Here is a 5000-nt window from a genome sequence, read left to right on the forward strand (position 1 = left end):
TTACATGGTTTATAAAGTGAGAGCAAGAATAGAAATTAAACTCTAGTATATTATGATGGCAGTACAACTTATCAATGATCCATTTTCAGTCAAATTGACTTGGATCTTGTGATAACTTAGCACGGTTTCGCATTTCATATCACTGGCTGTAATGTGCATTTAATACTTTTTTGCTTCGGGGGGACCTTTTACATATTCATATATATATATATATATATATATATATATATATATATATATATATATATATATATATATATATATATATATATGACGTATAAACATATATATGACATATAAACATATATATATAATATATATATATATATATATATATATATATATATATATATATATATATATATATATATATATATATATATATATATTTACTTTTTTTTCTTTAACCATGTCATTAATAGTATAATACATATTTCTGTGATAAATTACTATGATATGGTTGTGGTTCCTACCCTATCTTGCCCCCACTACATAAATTATTATAAAGTTATACATTACTTAAACACATACATTATTATAAATACAAACATTATGATAAAAAACATGGATTATGATAAACACATATGGTATTATGAACACTTGCATTGTGATAAACACATGCAGTATTATAAACACTTGCATTAAGATAAACACATACAGTATTATAAACACTTGCATTATGATAAACACATACAGTATTATGAACACTTGCAGACAAAATATCTATATTTTGAAAAAAAGCAAGCATGTCTAAATACCTCCTCCCTCTTTCAGGTGCAGCTAAAACTAGCGTATGAATCTCCCTGGACGCAGGGTGGGCCTTCAGCTGTCTGCAAGGTGCCCCCAGGCAGACAGACCTCTATCTTTCACCTCTCTCTCTCTTTTTTCCCCATCTTTTTCTTGGTCTTGGCTCTCTCTCTATCTCTATCTATCTCTCTGTTTTATATAGGTTATATATCATAGTTTCTTATTGTATCTTGATGTAGCATCATCCCCCAGATCCTTTGTATAATGGATGACCCTGAGTAGAGACAGGTTTCTGATACCGATGTCATTATACCTCAAATTAGCATTTTTAGATTTTTTTTATTATACTGTTCTGTTATTGTTATATTTTTATAGCATTTAGGTTCTCTTCATGAAGTCTGATGTTACTGTAATTAGTGATATATTTTTGTTAAACTACTCTTCTCTATTTTATATTTGTATTAGTTTTTGATTTGCCTTGTGATGTTTTAGGAATTGAATTGGCATGAAATTTCGACTTTGAACATGTCATATATGAAAGAAAAAATCCTGCTTTACTCATGGAACAAAATCCCATAAGCAAATGTACACCAAAATACATTGTGTAGTTCTATAGAGTGCATAATTGTTCCAAAAGGCATTTTGATATACAATGCTAATGTTCCATCTGTTAATTTTTTTTGTAACTTTGTTTGTAACAAATTAGTAAATTCATTTTGACATTACACATTTTCTATTGTACAATACTATATTTCTAGTACAGTACGAGCGCCATAGCCATTTCATCAGTAGTCTATTATGATAAAAAGGTTGACATACATGATATAAAATTTCCCGTAAGATATCACTCATATTACAAATATTATTCATAATGATGTTTATATATCACTTATCCTTATAAAGTGACTGAGTAAAGTTTCCTCTCTAACTTGGTCAAAATGTCTATTAAAAATATATGTTAAAAGAAGAAGAAATTGAAGTATATTATGAATAAGTAAGTCAAGATTGATAGCAATATAATTCAATAATTAAGATCAAAATTGTGTTTTTAATACATTAGGAAAAAAGTATACGAAAATCAACTCCAAGAAAGCTTGCCTTTAACTTGACATTATGTTAATCTTTTTATCAGTCCCATGATAGATAAAGGCGCCAGCAGTAACTAATAGGTTATTCAGTTGATATTTTATAGAACAATTGTTTCCTATGTATAGATATAAAACTGTCATGAAATATTTTGGGTCAGATGTGATTGAAATATTGACAGAACAGTATATTATATCTATAGCGTGTCTTTACTATCTGTGAAAATGAAAGCATTGATGAGAAAATAGTGTATTTACAGAATTTAGCACAAATAACACATTTTAACATCATACTTTTAAGGAGGTTTACAAGACAATTTTGTGAAGTTCATATAGCATAATATTTCCATACAGGGAAGTGGTAACTATGTATAATATTGTGAAGATCATGTACTTGTAATGTAAAGCCTGCCTGCATAATGGTACATGATGCATGTGTTTGCATTTAGCAGTGCACACACACACACACACACACACACACACACACACACACACACACACACACACACACACACACACACACACACACACACACACACACACACACACACACACACACACACGTACATACATACGTACGTTAACATGATAGTCATAATTACTAGAATTATAATTATCAGAATCTTATGATAAAAAGGTATTATAAGTGAAGTCAATTTCACATATTAATTGAATGAAAACTGTTCAGATTACACACAAAATAACAATTAGGAGAAAGCAATGAAAGGAAATAATATGCTTTCATTTATATAGTTTTCATCTGGCAATATAAGAATGAATGCCTTTGGATTCATTCCGCTAAAGGAATTTATATACGTGAACCTATATATACTGTTTGTAACATATCACACAAGCATATCAAAACTATGAGGATCTGTTGGTCCATAATGTATAATAATATCTACATAAGATTATGTATATCTGTAAGTGAAGAAATCTTTGAGAGTCTTCATTATAATTTTCTAAATCATAATATACAGCTTCTAATCTGTGAAAAAGGCCATATAGCAAGGAAAGTATAAGTTTATTTCTTAATATTAATATTTTGATGCATGGGAACCTGACATAATGAAAAAAGAAAGATATTTGTGACTTTTTCAAAAGTCCAATGGTTAAGGTTTACTGTATATGCTGTAGTAATACCATACATAACTTTATATATATATATTTTCTTTGTATCAGATTTGCTTGGCTCTGTCTTCAAAGAGATTGTAATGGTAATATTAATAACTCTAACTGCATGAAACTGCTTTTTAAGCATTTATGAAGAATATTTTCAGTTAAGGAAAAATGATTATCTCTCGTTAGCTATTTATTATAAAAGCCAAAAATTTTGTCATCATTCATGCAAATTCTAGATAATCAAGAATTAAAAGAAAAAAGTAAGCACAGATAACCTATAGTACATAAAGTCATATAGGAAAGTTAAATAAGAAACTGAGATGAAAAAGGCATAATATATTAAAGAAAAATGTGATGAATAACTTTCTCTAAATCCTTTTTTTTCTTAACTTTGCATGGCCATATCACTAGATTTCCATAATACTTTTATTGATAAGTCTTGATTTTAATTTTGATTTTTTTTTTTTCTTCTTCTTTTACATACTGATTTTTAACTTTATAAGGATGGACAATTGCCGGTTATTCTTGATAAGTGTGTTGTAGTTAATGGATTGAATGTGGATCTATTGATGTATGAGGAATTTTCCATCCAGTCTTCGATTGACGATACTGATGGAAGAGAAAATACGTAGAAATATATATAATCTTTGAAAATCATCATGTATTTTGAAGACAATTACAGACTGGAATGTGTTTTCACTCTACTATTCCTTTTTTTTCATGGGTAGAGAATGTAAGTATTTTGCTTTAAAAGAAGCGAGGAAATAAAAAAATATATATATATCATAATACACTGTGAAAACACATGAATTAGAAGAAAGAAAGTGTTACTCAAACAAACGTACGAGAACCCACTGACTTCCAGTTGTGTGTTAACATGTAATAATCTTTTAGCCGACCACTATGTCTGATTGTGATGTGTCCGTGTTATACGTGAATTCGTCTGGATGCTGTTCACCAAATAACAATTGCTGTGTAAGAACACCTGGAATTCATGTATTCATTTGGTGTTGCATTTCGTTTGAGTTAATTTTACATTTGTGTGTATGTATTTATATGTATGTATTTCCGTTTAAGGTGTATCATATTCGTTGATATATTGATTATATATATATACATATATATATATATATATATATATATATATAATATATATATATATATATATTATTAATATATATATATACATATATAATATATTAATATATTATATATATAATATATATATATATATATATATTATATATATATATATATTATATATATATATATATATATATATATATATATATATATATAATATATATATATATATATATATATATATATATTTACTATATATAGTATATATATATTATACTATATATAGTATATATATATATATATATATTTATATATATATATATAATTATATTATATATATATAATTAATATATATATATATATATATATATATAATATATTATATATAATATATATATATATATATATCTACACACACACACACACACACACACCACACACACACACACACACACACACACACACACACACACACCACACACACACACACACACACACCACACACACACACACACACACATACACACACACACACACACACACACACACACACTCAAAAAAGAAAAATATATTTATACGTACATACATATACACACATACACACAGAAACAAAAAGATCACACACACACACAAATGCTCTCTCCACAGTACTGTTTCCTCATTCTTATATTTATACATATAAAATAAAGATCTTTAAAGCAAGCATACTTCTTCGACATATGTAATGCCAGTCGGTAACTTTGGCTAATCCGTTGTATTGTTAGTGATTTTGCTATAGTGAAAGATATTTTTGTCTCTGTGACACGTTTTTTGAGTGAAAATGTTGTTTGCACTTGCATGTGTGTGAAATTTGTTTAAGTGAGGATTAGAAGATAAGGTGCTCTATTGAACGAGGTGTAATGTAAAAAAAAAAAAATTAATAAAAGTTTGAAAAAAAATAAAATAAAAAAATAGTTATTAAAT

The 5000-nt window shown here is 27.2% G+C and overlaps 1 protein-coding gene across 1 annotated transcript in view; it reads left to right on the plus strand.

Annotated features, from left to right (window-relative positions):
* Positions 1 to 3309, plus strand: part of LOC119584354 — a gene marked incomplete at its 5' end in the record, with an annotated part of 73798 nt that extends 70489 nt beyond the window's left edge. Inside the window, 1 exon segment of the mRNA XM_037932922.1 lies at positions 775 to 3309.
* Positions 3310 to 5000: the final 1691 nt, after the last annotated feature.

The sequence above is a fragment of the Penaeus monodon genome, chromosome 2 (genome assembly GCF_015228065.2).
Source record: "Penaeus monodon isolate SGIC_2016 chromosome 2, NSTDA_Pmon_1, whole genome shotgun sequence".
NCBI classification, from domain to species: Eukaryota; Metazoa; Arthropoda; class Malacostraca; order Decapoda; family Penaeidae; genus Penaeus; species Penaeus monodon.